The following is a 17,140-nucleotide window of genomic DNA, read 5'->3' as shown; positions in this document are numbered from 1 at the left end:
AATGCAACTAATTCAACTAACTAGATTCAGCAGATACAGTACGTGTGTCCTTTCCACACCACCACACTCTTGTGTTCAGCAGATGTTTTCAGTAGCTGATTAATTGTCTCTAGCTGTTGACAAATTGGAATTTGTTCAGAATTCAGCTGAATACAGTTGTTTCATAGCTATATTGCTAAGTGAACGTTTTGCACTTTTTCAAAACAGGCTGATCGTCCCAATGGTTTGTTGTTTTTTTTATACTTACATTTGTATGTGTGCGCTTGCTCACACACAGGCTGATCCATATTCAGTGCCCCGTGACATTAATCATAAACCTCGTTTGGAAAGAAATCAATTTGTGTCCCATTTTCACAACAACATGACACACAGCACATGTGTGTGTGTTCACCTATGGAATCAGATTCAATTCTTCCTGCATTTCAATAATTTAAATTAACATATCTGCAAACTATATTGCTCTGTCATCCCTTACTGTCACAATTCCCGTTAATCTTCCATTATTAACCATTACATTTATTGATGTACCAGACTAATGGAATAGCCTCTGTCCGTTGCTCACAGGCTGCCTAGTTCATCACTTTATTAAGAGCCGATTTTGAGAGATGTTACAAGAAAGGTTGAACTTTCACTTGTGAGTTGAAATGTTAACCATGTGAATACACAGATCACTACACAAATTACTGCGGAGAAACACAGAACAAACAGCATATTTGTAATATTATAACACTGTTCTTTTTTTTTCCAGAAACACTTGCTGATTCACTGCAGCCATAATTCTACCCACAGCAAGCTGACAGCTGAAATCAAGAAAATGTGTAAATCCAAACATCAGCATTCATCACACAATAGTAGCTTTGAATAAAGGCTTCACAGACGAGCCTTCTTTCCTTTAAAATGCATCAGCGTCGCTGACTTATCCCAATGCCTAATGAAGCCTCACTGATGCACTTTTCTGCTTAGTATCAACAGTTTACATTCAAGTTGTGCCTAGTTAATGTATCAGATCAAGATTTTCCTCAAAAAGTCAGTGGCACAAAACATGAAATCACTAAATATCCATTAATACCTGTACCATTATGCTGTAGCATAACAGAAAGATATTGAATAAACCATATTACAGCTACCTCACTTGACTAAAATAAATCTAGTGTTTGACACAAGAGAATGAACAGGGAGGGACTGCAGAAGCACAGCTGAGCACAGAAGCCCTGTTAGCTGTATTCTGACAGATAGCACGATACACATTTCATCTCTCAGGAGAAAGGAGGCATGAGAGTGGAACGCAGGAACCCATCATGAACCTGCAGGATGCATGACTTAGCACTGTCAGGAAGGTAACCCTAAAACACTCCTCCTTCTCTTTTAATGTGCTGCCTTGTCTTCTTTACAAAAGTGCCCACAGACTTCACTGTGTAACTTCAGTAGAGGACACTATACAAGAGTCACAGTCATGGTGTCGAACTAAACTGAAGCAACTATGGCATTAGTACGAGTGACATTTCGGTCTTAATTAACATGCTCTGCTGTTTATGTCTACGTTTAATTGCCACTGTGTAATTAAAAGGGTTATTTATATGGTTATGACAGTGCACGAGCTGCAGGTTGTCATGCCTCGATTTTGATTTTCAGGTGCCATGTTGCAATAACATAAGAAACATAAAACTCACCTGTAGTTGCTGTAAATACAGTTGAGACTGCACAGGCGATAAAAGACAGGTTTGTGTCTACACTGCTGTGTGCAGCCTTAATAGGCTATGCCTTGCTGGTTTAAGTGTGGCCTATCCATTTTTATTGGCCCACCCAAAACACAGTTTCTGCTTACGCCACTGCTCCAGACTATATGCTGCTGTTATCTCACATGGGCTCACTTGACTTTTAGGCGGGCTTACTGAGTTGGCTGGGTAAAGTCCACTTAATGTCCGGGCCAAGTAATTCAGGCATTTAAGTTCTCACATATGGCTCCTCCAGGGAATGTCTAGATAATTTCAGAGTGTCAGTGCATGCCTGAAAAAGGCATAAGGAAAGAACATCTGAGAACTAGTGAGCAGCATTCTGACCTCAAGGGTTACTTTTATGGATTCAATTTCATCTTCATTCTGAAAGCCCTGACAGTATACTCTAAAATGGCATGTACAGTACAATGTATAGATGAAGACGCTTTGAAAAGCATCTTAACAGACTGCCACAAAACAACATCTTACTCACAATGCTTCCACAGTTCCACACAATTCTACCTATAAAAGGAACTAGCATATGACACACGAAATCTGTTATGACTGGTGAAAATAAAGATTTCAATAAGTTAAAAATACGCGTGATGCAACAGCATGGGGTTTAACATTCAAATAAATATTTTATATATAATCTGTAACAATGATGATGCATGTTTTCTGTTTTATGACACTTTTACAAGAAGCTGACGATTTCACATTAATGAACTACTGTAGCAAAGGGAGCATTAACCAACACTGCCTTTCATTAAGGCTAAAGATTGAAATGCAAAAAAAAACAATTCTACATAATTAGCTATAACAACAAATGTGATATGAAAACCCAGTGATTTCTCAAGGTGTCTTTTATTCCTGTTGACACTGCTGATGTTCGCCCAGAGTCACTCTGTGTGGTTTGCCTTATTAAGATACCACTGAAAAAGAAAAAGACTTTTAAAGAAAGGTTTGGACTCCAATGAATTTTAAACAAGGCAAAACGTTGCCCAGAACTAATTCTTTAGGGAGCCCATGTCCTATCTGAGGTAATGAGAAACACAAATAAATACAGAGTACAAAAGAGGCTATGAGTGAGATGTTCTACTGGTCATAGAGTAGGGGGAGAGAAGTATACTGCCACAACTGGTTCAAGTAAAGTTAATGTGTAAACCTTGCATGTCCCCTTTTTTTTTTATCCCATATGCTTTACCCATTTATTGGTTACTAACACAAAACTAATCAAATCATGCCATATTTTCTGACTTTCTTGAACCTGAAGGTCAAAACTATGTCAGTAATTTCAGCTAATCTTTCATTTTGTACTATCAGCATGATGCAGATGTAGCCTTAGACCCCAAACTTGGCTGCATTTAATCTGAAACCACATATCCTGTTTTTACACCTTCATCTCACTAATCTGTCTAGAGCATGAGATTGTTAGACGTTTGGAAGATAAAAAATCAAAGAGCGTTGTGCTTCATCATGGCCCTGGTAGATAAGGCCCTTTACTGTCACATAAAATCAGGAACTGCCTATTGAAAAACACTCCATCCTCAGGCGATTCCCAACCACCACCATCACCTCTACTCTCTCCAAACCATTTCCACAAATATGTAATGTTCACTTCACTGACAAACTACGTCCAAAGATAAATCAGACCTACTGTACCAACCTATATTTCCCCTGAGAGCTACAGCTGTTTTATATCACAAGTTACATTTATTCACATTCTGTATCAAAAGACTAATCTTCGAACCAATCAATTATCAATATCCAGTACTCACATTTTGTACCAAAAACATCTTAAATTCACATCAGTGTCAAACTTCCTATCAAAAAAATCAAGACCTTATTTTATAGTTCACGTGTGATTTGTGCATTTAGGTGTTAAACTGTGTCAAACTAATGGAAAGCTGGTCATTGTAGTTTCAGCATGAGTTGAGTCAATTAAGGCAGGTTACCTTCAATGCCAGAATCAGTGTCATAACGCTGTCAAATCTGAACACACAGACATGATACACACTTTAGATTCAGAGTTACACTAAGGACATTATCTTAGATATGCACTGCAAATAAAGGCCAATAAACTTGCTTAGAAACCGGAGAAAAAGATGCTCCTTATAACACCAGATCAAACTAATGTGTCAACTGTTTGCAGTACATCTAAGTGTACACTGCAAAGAGCGAATTAAGTGTAGCTTTTGCTGAAATGGAATACGGCTCATGTTGCAGGCTGCAGTGCAACTCGCTGAATGCATTGCAATAGACAGTACTGTTGTAAAAGTTTAGTTTATACCTCTTTAGATAAGTGGAGACTTTTAATGTTGAACCCAAAATTATCCAAGAGCTACTAACATCACAGCACGGTGAAACCGACATAATCAAACTTGACAACACTGTAACTGACTGACAGGTGTTTGGCAAATAATAATTTGGCTGCCAGAGGAGGGCGGGACATCAAGTTACTCAGAAATGGGAAGCAAACTACTGTGAAATGGTAGGAAAGGGTTTGCTTTTAATGGCTCCAATAACTGGCAAATTTTAATCTATTACAAATAAGTAGTAAACATTTTAATTATTTGCCCCTTAAATGCCCTTTAGGTAATTTTTTGAACTGTCTCATTCTGTGTTCTAGCTCTTTTGACCAATATTCTCATTTCCCACCACTATTTAAAAGCACACACTTTTATATCGCTCATGCAATTAATAACCTTTAACATTTATACAACCACCCATTTAAGTGGTGGGAACAGAGGAAGGCTGCAGGTAACAAAGTTAACACAATGAGGACACCAAAAAGGCAGCCAGATAAGGGGACTACCTAATTAACCAACCTGAGGAAGTGGGACATATCAGCTACCTAAAACAAGTGAATTCAGCCATTTAGATCAAATACCAAAGTAATTCTAAGCTGCCAAAATCACAAGAGAAAAGGCCATATATTGATGCATTCAAGTAACTTGTGTTAAAGAAATGATTTGTTGTAAAATCAACTACCTGCAGAGCCAAATCAGAACACTAGCGTAAATGCAAAAATGAATACATAGGGCTGAAAATCTTACAAGAAGGGTGCAACATGTATCCAACTTTGTGGAGCTTATTTTGTTGTTCAAACAGCCTTTATTATGACAGCAGCAGTGTGACAAAGATTGTCTGTTTGACTCACTGGACATCAAATCCAAGTCATTCACAGCAGTGACAAGTAGCGGAGGGTGCTGAAAGACGGGCTTTCTTACACAGATGCTTCTAAGCAATTATATAAATTAAGTTGTCAGATGGGTCCTGAGAGACACTCTGGAAGACCGGTGGGCCTCCATTACAAACAAAGTGCTAGATAAGAAGGCAGCCAAGGAAGGGTTTGCTAATGTCAAGATTACCAGCATTTCTTTAATCTATGAAATGCATGTCATCTCAAATCATACAAGGGGAAAATGCCCCGGACCTACATTACCTACTTAGTCACTGTTATGTTCTGAAAACAAAATTACACCCTTGCCTGCTCTGGACACTGACAAACATGTTTCTAGGAATTTTCCAACACTTCCTACAGCAGTTTCACTTTTGTCACCACATAGCTACCTGGTGCTCTAAACCTAGAGCCTGCACGGTGTCTGTACATATCACTGGTGAATATCTTTGCTCTTGTCATATAAAAAACAGGAAACAGTCTACAGGGACATGCTGAGTACGAAGTATGATCTGCAAGACATTTCCATCCATTTTCACTTTATTAGTCTCACGTTTGACAGCGAAACTAGGACTCCCTTGGGTACCAGTGTCTCAGCAAGACATTTTCTATCCCCAGCTTCTCTCCTGTCAAAGCTGGTATGCATTTTTTTTTTCCTAGGGTCCCAAGGGCTAGTCTTCACCAGAGCTGTCATTTTCAATTAGCTATACCCTAAATGCATGTCTGTTGGCCCATGTCAATAATCATCTCATTTAAGAGGAAGGGACAGCTGCAACTTCAAGACACATTCCATTTCCATCAAGGTTAGTCGATCTGCTAATTAGCATTTCATCTCACACCTGCCATCAAGTGGCAGGTGTGGCAAATATTTACCTCGTGTATTGCAAATAACTGATTTACATCCGATAAAGATAGGGTTAACCTCTAATTTGTGCCAAGTGAAATAGGTACAGCTGTTCATTGCCTCCATCTATTCCCCTGACATGCAGGTGAAGCTCCTTTTGATTAGGACTGTGTCTGGCAACTTTAACTGTACAACATCTCTTGGTCAGGTGAACTATTCCAGATGATCCCAGGAAATTAAACTAAGTGGTGGAGTGGGCTGGTATGACAATCATTTAAGCACATAAGGGCTCCTGAAATATTCATATGTAGACTGACATTATGGCAAATTATATCCCATTTGAAATGACAAGCAAACCTGTAAGTTAGACTCCTATCATTAGGTCTTAAAGGATGCTATATAACAGAAACAGGAAACAATGGTGGCATTACACTATGACATAGGTTACACGATTTAGCACTGGTAGGTATACAGTCTTACAAGTCCTGTATACCTGTGTACCAGTCAAACGTTTGGACACACTTTCCCATTCAATCCAGCGGGAATGTGTCACCAAACGTTTGACTGGTCCTGTAATTACTGCTGTAAATTTGAACCTACATTTAGTTTTTGTTTATTTTTGCATGTTAAGATATGTAAAACATGCTTAAGTAGCTTCCATTTCATTCTGTCAATGTAAACAGTGTGCCTGCCTTTACTGTGAAGATACTGTATTTACCAAAGTAAAAAAAAAAACCCAGAGAGCAGTTTGTGTAAGAGAACAAACAGCCAAGGTATTTTACTCAGTCAGCAAGAATTCCTCTCCATTGTAGCAAAACTGAATATTGATTGTAGAGTATACAGTACAGAGTAATGACGTAACAGCTGACGACATGTGCTTGACTCACAGTCCTTCAAAGAATGTGAATGAGACTGTGCTTAAAAAAAAATAATAAAAGACTGGGCAGGCTACTTTTCTATATGCGTATCCCACTACATATGCTGTAGTATGGAACCCAACCTGGGAGTCAGAATCTGCTGTATCATTCACAAGTAACTTGTCAAGACTCACAATTCATGAAATGGTAAAAACGATACTTCTCCTATACAGAAAGTTATTACTAGATTTTCTTCTTTTTCATGTGAAATTTCAGCCTCTACGCCATACATCAGAAATACTGTTTACATCAGCAGTGCTTCCAAAATACCACTACACTTGAACATGATTTCTGTCAAACTCTGAAGTGACTGAAGCATGCTGATCACAAACTAGTTTCTTTATTTTTAGAAAGAGAAACTGGTCCAAGGTTCATGGTTAAAGTCTTCTTGAATATTGCAGCAACATCCTTAATGACTTTAAATTAGAAACTCATCTTAAAATAATGTGCAACTGTTTCTTAGTGCCTCTAGGCTTGCAATAAAAATGAAGAAAGCCCACAGCATAGGGATTTACTGACAGCAGACAGACCTTTAAAGGTTTATTTTCCTCCGGCACGCATTATTCTATCTGTCACCACTTCACTAATTGCTGTCATTGAAAAGAAAGTCACAGAAACGTCAAGAAAAAAAAATTGAAATAATATTCCTAATTGAGTAATGGCTTAATAATACCCCGTGCTCTGTGTGCATCCTCCTAACACAGCCATGAAAATCAATATGATCAAACAAGAGTCTGTGAGCCCCCAAGCCACAATGCACAACCCGACTGTCATCAGCACAGTCTGATGATAGTATTATACCAAATATCCAACTGCAGCCATGCTGCAAAATTAAAGTGTGAGAAATATGAATATCTCTGATTAGATAATTCCTCTGGGTTTACTTATGTGGTAAGGGTTGTGTTAGAAGCCTCCTGCTCTAACCTAAAGATGTACTCCCAAAACAAAAGGACCTGCCTCCTCCCTTAAAAGGAGGCTGATTCTCCTTCACTATGTGTTCACACATCTCTTTGCACTCTTGTCAAAAGCAGCAAGACCTCGAACCCACTTCAGTGTAAATACATGTCAAGACTGTAGAGAGCTTAGTGAATGACACCTGGAAATATTCTTTTAACTTACTCAAAGCATAATAAATACTCCAGAGGTTTCATTTTGACACTTTGGGCATCTTGGACAGCTCCATCTCCCACATGCTTAATTTTGACTCCATACACTCTTTAGGTAAAGGCAGAAGTTACTGAAACAAGGAGAAAGAACAGCGGGAGGTTGTCAGTCAAAACCACAAGAACTTGGTCTGATATCTACTGTAACACAATCCAAAACTACTCAGTTCCTTTTAGGTGATTTTTATCAGGATCATTCTCTCCAGCCTTGTCAGCAGAACTTGTCTCTCTCTCTCTGTGAACAACCTGCGTCCATTCACACATCTGTAGCTCCGTTACAAACCGAGAAAAACCAAACAATCGGGGGGAAACGCATTAAAGTGCAATAGTTAACTCACGGAAATACAAAAACTCGTCCCTCGTCTCACTTCTTCTTCTCTCTCCCGAACGATAGCGGCCGTGGTGACCGCGGCTGTGCCTCCCTCCCGACCCAAACGGCGGAATGGCAAGCGGTGTTAAGAATATCCAGTGAAGTCCGGCTCGTCGTCTCTGCCGTTCTATCTTGTTAACCTACGTAAACTGTACATCCTCAAGTTAAAAAAAAGGAGAAACAAACGCATATATTAATTTCGGTGTCCACCTCTGTCGCCCTCGAGCGCCGAACCCTCTCTTCCGCTCCACAGAGCGTTCTGTCGGCGCTGCGGGTCGTGGTGGACAGAGGTTTGGTTTGTTCTCCTCTCAGTCAGCCTCCACCGCTGCAGCCGGCTGAGCCTCTCTGCAGCACAGCATCCCGTCTCACTGGTGCTGAGGAAAAATAGGTGGCCCTCGGTTAGTTGTAAGGAGTGGCAACACATCAGCTCCTGACACTGTGTGTAGTTATTGTGATCTAATGTGTCTATTTACAAGTTGTTCCCTTTCTGGAAATGTAGAATGGTAAAGCTGTTTTAATTATAGGGGTTTAAAAAACTACTGTGCATTAAAAAGTGGCTTGAATGTTTACCTCATTTCCACGACAAGCTGCAGGCATTTGGACTATTTTGATAACAAAACAAGTGTGAACACTTAAGTTAGAAATGTGCAGGATATGTGCATTTAGCTAAAGGTAATTTATTAATTATTTCACCTGCAGAGAACCTTCTACTGATTTTTCATGTCCTGCTGTTAACAACTCACATAATAAAGTCAAAATAACAGTTAACTACATTTCAAGCCGGGGTCAAAAAAATAAATGATGAATAAAATGATTAACTTACTCAATGCTAACATGTGCAAACAAGGAACTACGCCTTTAAGTCCAGACATAAATACATATTATCACCATATAATAAATATTCAGAAAAAAAATCGCCAAACATTAACATAACTACCTAAATTAGTGTCCATTTGTGCTCATTCACTTCCTTAAATAACATTTAGCATTGACCTTAAACTGTTAACGCTACGTTACCACTGAATTAGCAGGCTTAGCTAACAATAACGCTAAATTGCTTTTTCCCATTTCTAAAAGGGGAGTTCTTGTTGGGTTCAATAACAGTGTACAACGTACGGAGTAAAAACTAGATCTAAGTTCATCTGTGATGCTAGTCTCACAGAAAAACAACATCGACCTCTGAGGTCCTTTAGCCAAAAAAAGATAATTTAGCCAAAGGACACACATTATGACACTTCCGCCAACAGAACCTAATAATGAGCGATCGCCCTCCAGTGGTCACAGTGTGTAAATACATGTAAAATACTTATTTTGAAGGTGTTATCCAAAATACAACTGTACTCACTGTGAGCAGTAGCGAGCAGGGCATTTCTCATACATGGATAGCATGGAAACTTTATCATACATGCTGTTAGTATTCTCGTTAAGATAGCATTGTTGAAATAATGAATGCATTGCTACAACTTCTAATAATCACTGACAGTGGAAACGCTTGCTAAGGTGGCAGCCTGGCTATGACTTCTGTCACATAAGCCTCATCTGTTGCAGCAGTTAGTGCATGTCTGTGGATTTATTTTACAGTGGCTAATCTGAATTTGAATTGGATTTTTACAAACAGTACATTAGCCTAGTAATACAGATATTATTTACATTAGCACTGTGATTGCCTCTATGGAACATGAGACATCAATGTGTTATTCTCAGTGAAAAAATGGAGATCTGGTCATCTGAGCCTACTTTATTTTGAAAGTATTCAAAATATATGTGCATGGATGTTCTCTTGATTAATTTAAAATTGCAGTTCTTGCCTGTGACACATGAGGGCAGTGAGCATATCTCACAAAAGGTCTTTATTTATTTATTTCCCTCTCTTTCGTTCTATGAACTGATTTTTGTTAAGGTTGGCATGGTGGTGCAGTGATTAGCACTGCTGTCTCAAAATGAGAATAGACTAGGTTCAAATCCTGACAGGTGCCTTTCTGTGTGGAGTTTGCATGTTTTCCTTGTGACCGCCTGTGTTTTCTTCATGGGTTTCTAGCTTCCTCCAACAGTCCAAAGACATTATGATTAAGTAGACTGGCAACTCTAAATTGCCCGTCAGTGTGAATATGAGTGGTTGTCTGTCTCTGTGTCAGCCCTGTGATAGACTGGCAACAGGGTGTAGCCTGCATATCACCGAGTGTCGGCTGAGATTGGCTCCAGCCTCCCCGCAACCCTACATTTGCCAAACAAGTCAGTTAGTCTTGAACTATGTGTGACAATGTGATATCACCATGTCTGTTTCCTGTCAAACAGTTTTTACAGTTTAGCTGTTTACCACACGCTGACTTTTATTAGTCTGATGGTAATAGGTATAGATTTGATGATTTCTGCAAGGACTTTTAAACAGGACGAGTGTCTCCTGATGGTCACTGGTCACTAATCAATTAGTCACTTTACTTCCTCTGTGAGCTTCAATATCAGATCAACAATTTTGTTTTACATTTCCATCATCAATTGTCCGTTTGTTTTAGAGTATTTTTATATTCCTTCATAATTTTGATTTTAAATAATTTCTTTAGCTTGACAATTGTTGTACATGTTTTAAATTAACAGTACAACTATTCCATAAAATCACCCCTCTTACTGATAGACATTGGTTCTAGTCCTTTGTTTTTCAAAAACACATATACCGTTTCTTTCCTACCAAACCATTTCTTTAAGAGTTTTTATTCTTCCTCCACTGTCTCCAGATGTTGTTTCAAATGTTCTCCACTGCAAAATATGGTGGTGTCATCTGTGAATAAGATGCATTTCTGTTTCTCAGATACGATACATATGTCAGTTACATGCACTGAACCCTGAGGAACACCACATATTACCTTATTACCTAAACTAGAAACATAACAAAAACAAATAAAAGGTGAATTAAAGTTAATTCATCTTCTATACCGCTCAGTCCCAAATGGGGTTGCTGGAGCCAATCCCAGGCGGCAATCGGACGAAGGCAGGGTACACTCTGAACAGGTCACCAATCCATCACAGGGGTCCACACACAGATGAACAACCACTCACACGGGCAATTTAGAGACACCAATCAACCTAAGCCGCATGTCTTTGGACTGTGGGAAGAAGCCGAAGTACCCAGAGGGAGCCCACGCACACAGGGAAAACATGCAAACTCCACACAGAAAGGTCACGAACCCACAACCTTCTCGCTGCCCAATTAAAGTTAATTAAAGCATGTAAATAATGGGAAAATAAAGCACTTGACTGAATAACAAAAAAAATGAATGCACCTTTATTATTTACATTTGTTGTACTGTATAATGTAAACTGTACTGTAATACACAATGGGATAGCATTCATATATTGTTATATTGTGTTCTTGCTGTATTTTTTTATTATGCTTCTTTCATTTGCTGCTTAAAGTGCCTTAGATTTTGTGTTACCTACTTATCTACTTTATATTTGACTTGTATTGTGTGGCATTCATGTGGACGGCAAAGTAAGAACTAGAAAAATGCATTTCCTGTCGAAAATGCGTGTGGATGCTGTGCGCTGAAAGACTGACCTGACATGTGAAAGGGATATTTACCTGAAAGTATGCTGAAGTACAATTTTCCCATTAATTTGAATGGGGCAAGAAATGACTGTCCTTGAAGAGCTGAACATTTTGATACCTGAATGGCTTTGCTAGGTGAAACAAGTAGGTGTGAACGTGTGTGTGGGCGGTGGGGTAGCTCTGTATAGCTGAAAGTATGCTGGACTTATTAAGTGCCAAAAAAGGGGGGGAAGATCCCAGAATAATAATAATAATAAATAAAGAACAGGAGAGCATAGTGTGGATGTTTTACAGCATCCACACAATTTGTACATTGTACAGGGAAACAGGTTTCCTTACTGTGCATATGACAATAAACCCTTTGACTTGACTTGATATGAAGCTCATTATACAAGTTAAATTATGTATAATTTGAGTATTTATCACAGTTACTGTATGTCGGGAGTTCAGAGTTTTGTCAGAATTTACTGTAACAAGGATATTTTCTGACAACTGGGGGAGCACAGCAGTGCAGTGGTTAGTGCTGTTGCCTTACAGCAAGTAGGTTCCTGGATTTGAACCCAAGCCGACCCGGGGCCTTTCTGGTTGGAGTCTGCATGTTCTCCCAGTGGTGGGTTCTCTCCGGGTATTCCGGCTTCCTCCCACAGTCCAAAGACATGCAGCTTAGGTTGACTGGTAGCTCTAACTTACAGTGAGAGTGAGAGTGAGGGTGAGGGTGTGGTTGTTTTTCTACATGACAGCCCTGTGGTAGACTGGTGACCTGTCCAGGGTGGACCCCACCTGTTGCCCATTGTGAGCTGGGATTAGCTCTAGCCCCCTGCAGCCCTATTCAGGAATAAGCGGTATAGATAATGGATGGATGAGTGTTTTCTGACAATAAAATTAGGGAGTGCAAGAGAGCGACACATTCAGCTGATTGTTTCTTTTACTTTCTTTCCAAAAACCAAGCTGCACTAATGCTCTACTGAGTTAGTGTTATGTGTTTCATTGTGTTTGCTTTTCTGCATTCACAAGAAATTAAGTACAGTATATGTATATCATTCAGCAGCATCCATGGCCTCTGAAAACAACATTAATGGTAGTGGACTGGAGGGTATGGATTAGTTCCTTCTGTTTCACATATCACTTACATAGCTCATACTGACACCCTCTGCTGTGAGTGTTTGACTGACAGTATGGAGCTAACAGCCCGTCTCTACCCCTCCCCCCATCATTAATTAAACAGTACCCATGACTGAGTGCTCTTCCTATTGCACAATTGATCCATTCCATTGCGTGTAGCTCTTATCAGCTCTTAGATGCCATCTTTTGAAGAGCAGTCTTTTAAGGATGCTTTTTACAGCTCTGTGCTTTGTTGGCACTGATATTGTTCAGAGAGCTTTGCTTCTAGTGTGCATTCTGGAATGTATTTCAGAGGATTCAGTTCAATTCAGTTCAGTTTGATTTAAAAATCACAACAAAAGTCACCTCAGGACACTTTATAAAGTCAGGTCTAGACCTTATTATTATTATTATTACAGAGGAAAAACCCAACAAATCCCCCTTGAGCAGCACCTGGTGATAGTGGGGAGGAAAAACTCTATTTAACAGAAGAAACCTCCGACAGAACCCAGCTCTTGGTGGGCGGCCTTCTGCCTCGACCGGTTGGGACACACTACAGGCTTTGTCTCACACTTTGTGTTTTGAATCTAATATTTTTGAGTGGTATGTTAATATCAGGTTTAACAAAGTAAAAAAACAAAACATACAACTGTCTTGGTTCAGTTTTTGTATGTTTAGGCCTCACTACACAATATGCAAATACAACAAGTTATTAAATTAAAGATAAACCAGAAGCATGCTCCCTAGAGCCACACATTAAAAACACATAACTAATCACATTTGGTATTTTTTGTTAACGGGACAACAGGAACAAGAACGCTGCATTATTCAAGCTCCACTGCAGTATTTCTTAAAGGCAAACCTGTCACATCGCCTATGACACAACACCAACTCTGGTTTTGTTTGAAGTATATCACACTAATACCTAAAATACTGAGCACGAAAGTTATTGGAGTTATCACAAGGAACTGAATCTGAATGGTTATCTTGAACGTTAACCGACACTCGGACTAATTTTCATGTAAAACATAATTACAGCTACAAAGGATGGTACATAAGAAAGCCACACAACCTTCACTATTGTAATTTAGTGAAGTCTAGGCTTGGTGCCCAATAAAACTGTCACACCTGACACAGGAAATGACAGCATGCTGTTGGTGGTAAGAAGACAGCAGTCATGTATAATTAGAGAGGTGGTGCTTGGCAGCAAGAAAAATGATTAGAAATTAGGGCCTGACAAAACATGGCAAGTTCTGACATGTTTTATGGTAGGATGAAGAACTTTTTGAAGTTTTAAGCTTTAAACTTTATTAGATGTTAATGTTTAAAGTGCATGAGAGGCTGCCAGAATCTATGTAGAAACAAATTTCCTTCCTATTCCAAGATTAACCCCTTATTTAAATCTGGTGGGTGGTGGACTTGTATTGTATGTTTCTGAACAAAGTCCTGGATGGTACTGTTTAAGGCTTAAAGTTGTATCCTTAAATTAAGATGCAGCGGAATCTAACAATCTGTGGTGACAGCAGTTATTGTAGCTGTTCCTTATAGGAATCAACGCCGTGGCAGGAACACGTCTCTGATCAGTCATATCATTTGGCAGAACCTGTTCTTTGCATAATCTCCTATCACTCAAGTCTGCCTCTTCTTCTGTCAGTGTGGGAATGAACACTTTCACACTTCTAACAACGCATGTATCTGTCATCTGCGGTTTGCAAGGTGGTGTGTGATGTTGCAGCTGACTGAATCCTAAATTTCCCAAGAAAAGGCTAAGGATATGGCAATCCTCAGCTCCTGTGCTAACACAGCACTATCCATGAATGCAACGTCTTAATTTATCTTCATTACCCACTCTGAGAGCCGTGTTGTGCTACATTGCTTCCCACTTCACCACTGCTCAGGCGGCCGTACCAACTTCTCACTCAAATGTGAGATATTTTTGTTGCAGTTTAATGAAACCTACATTCTTATATGACATTTCTGCTGAATAAATATGATGATGATATTATTCCCCAGTTGAAAACATACTAGAGCAAGGAGAATTTATTATTTGCATATGTTTAAACTGTATTTGTGTGTGCATCTGCACATGTGTGTGTTTAATTTGTATATGTCTGTTCATTCTCCTGCCACATAAACTTCAGGAAAGTAAAAGGTGCACTAGTACAGATGGTGAGATACGTTAACATACTTAGCAAATTTAAGCAATTTATATTTATTGCTCAGCAGATGCAGACTCGATAGAGGTGGTAAATTATAATTTGGTTGGTAGACTGATTCTTTTCATTACTGGTAGCACCAACATCTGCTGGGTAGAGTGTTTATACATGCAAGTCACTGCATAAAGTCAAACCGAGGGATGAAAGATTTTAACTCTGTTTATGTAAAGCAAATACAACACAAAAAGAACAAACTCAGAGTGTAGTCTAGATCAGCTGAAGCTCTAATCTGTCACAGAGCAGAAGACACTTACTATACAGTAACTTAACAACTAAAGGATGCTATGGTTTCATCAGGTAACCCTAAAGTAGCATCTAAAGCTTGTAAATACTGAGCTTTGTATGGCACAACCAGTGTGTCCTGAAAACCAGCTCCAGTGTCACTGGAGACAGAGATTTAGAATACAATATATAGTGTACCAATACATGATACAGTGTTTTAACATTAAAGTTCATTCTTGACCTTCTTGACCTGTCTTCCTTAAGATTATTTTATCTCATAATACAGAATATTCATTTTTCATGGAAGAGTGATATTAACTATACTAATGTCTGATACTTTTTTTTCTCTTGGCAGGATTAAGGAAAGCATTACTTTGATATGTGGTGGTTGGATCAGTCTTATGAGAAGGAACAGCAGGTTGGAGACACATAACTCTCCTAGCAGCTTTTACTGTTCCCATTTTGTTCCAAACTCACATATCACTGCGCCGACCAACCAAAATTTATAAAGACAAGAGTAAAGTAAAGATTCGGCACATTATGTGTTTAAAAGTTTCAGTTATAACATTTAATAATATTAAGGTCTAGACCTGTCTTTGTAAAGAGTCCTGAGATCATTTTTGTTGTGATTTGGCGCTATACAAATAAAATTGAATAATTGAATTAATGCCCTTACCGTATAGGTGGGTTACATTAGCATGCTAACATTGAATTAAATATGTGATAAACATTTTACCTGCTTAACATCAACATGTTAGCATTGTTACTGAGCATATTTCCATGTTAGTGTTAGCATTTAGTTCAAAGCACCGCTCTGCTTATGCTCAGATATTTCCTCACTAGTACATAAAAAAATGTTATTCCAGCATGTGAAATTGTTGTAGTATTCTGTGAACCTGGCAATGTTAGGATAAAGAAAGTTTTACTCTCTGTGATAGAGTGGCGACCTGTCCGAGGTGCACCCCACCTCTTGCCCAGATTTGGCTGCAACTGGCTTCAGGCCTCCGAGACCCTCTAGGTGGTATGTACAGTGTAGTGGATGGATGGAAGTTTTGCTCTTTGAAACATCTCTCACAGTCTACTTGAAAAGTAACATTACATTCAAAAGGTTATTCATGACTCCATGAGCCTTTCACATGGACGACAGTTTGACTTAGCATAAAACACATGCGCCTAAAATTGTTAACTGCTGCAATCACTTCTGAGTGCCGGCGCCGGGGTCCTGTGGTTGCTGCCACTGCTGCCTTTTGAAATGTAGTTTTCTAACATTACATGCAATACATCTCTATATGTCTCTGTTTAGTCCAACACATCACTGATGCTGTATGTTGCTTTTGTACAACATGTGTGTGTGTGTGTAATAGTGAACCTACAGATGTGTCTTGGAGTTTAAGAGGCTAATGTAATTGCTTTGCAATTACTTTAAAGTTCATGTCATTTTCTTTTATATGCATTTCTTAACAGAGTTAGGCCCAGCAAACCTAAGATTGGTGATGCATCTACTGATCCAACTGCAAGTTAAAACAAAATGTCTAAGAGAAAACAACACAACTATCTAGTATGATGGATGTGATGGCTTGTGTTATTGAATTTGATGCTGTTTCTGTCATCTGTTATTGCTTTATATAAATGCATTTGTTTCCTTAATTGCAATATTAAGATGGTGGGAGTCTAGTGTGATTAATTACTTTCTAAAAAGGACCCAGAGTACGAGGGAGTCTGCACAGTTTAAACACTTTGAACCAAAGAACCACTTTAATGCAGCGTCACTGAACACAAGATGTGAAACTATTAAGAAATCCATTAAACTGTACATATTAGCAATCATAAAGGCATGTTTTAACAGTCTGTACAATTTCATAGCACA

The 17,140-nt window shown here is 38.9% G+C and overlaps 1 protein-coding gene across 1 annotated transcript in view; it reads right to left on the bottom strand.

The window, feature by feature from the left end:
* Nucleotides 1-9,415, bottom strand: part of cntn5 (contactin 5) — a 100,491-nt gene extending 91,076 nt beyond the window's left edge. Inside the window, 2 exon segments of the mRNA XM_020614760.1 lie at nucleotides 8,159-8,564; nucleotides 9,128-9,415. The gene's annotated coding sequence lies outside the window, so the exon portion shown is untranslated.
* Nucleotides 9,416-17,140: the final 7,725 nt, after the last annotated feature.

Source organism: Monopterus albus, unplaced genomic scaffold (genome assembly GCF_001952655.1).
Source record: "Monopterus albus unplaced genomic scaffold, M_albus_1.0 scaffold150.1, whole genome shotgun sequence".
Classification (NCBI taxonomy): Eukaryota; Metazoa; Chordata; class Actinopteri; order Synbranchiformes; family Synbranchidae; genus Monopterus; species Monopterus albus.
This window is presented reverse-complemented; position numbering and strand designations above follow the sequence as displayed.